The following is a 313-nucleotide window of genomic DNA, read 5'->3' on the forward strand; positions in this document are numbered from 1 at the left end:
TTAGTCACTACTCTCCGTGACAGACAGATTAGCCTCCCTCCAGGTTTCCTCTCCCCCTCCCCCCACACCAGGAGAGGAAATGTAAGAGCGAGAGGAATGAGAATAGACTTTCCCACATTATTCAGGCCTTCAGTTGCAGAGAGGGTGTTGCAGACGTCTGACTTCGGGATGCATTTGCAATGATCTTTATTCCGTTTTCTGCTGAGTTTCCTTTTTTTTTTAAGAGAAGGTCTTGATTCCGTTTTCTGTACTTTTTTTTAAGGTGGTGCATGGAAGGAACTGAGGAGGTTAAGCGGTCAATTCTGAATAATTT

Source organism: Penaeus monodon, chromosome 34, assembly GCF_015228065.2.
Source record: "Penaeus monodon isolate SGIC_2016 chromosome 34, NSTDA_Pmon_1, whole genome shotgun sequence".
In the NCBI taxonomy this organism is placed as follows: domain Eukaryota; kingdom Metazoa; phylum Arthropoda; class Malacostraca; order Decapoda; family Penaeidae; genus Penaeus; species Penaeus monodon.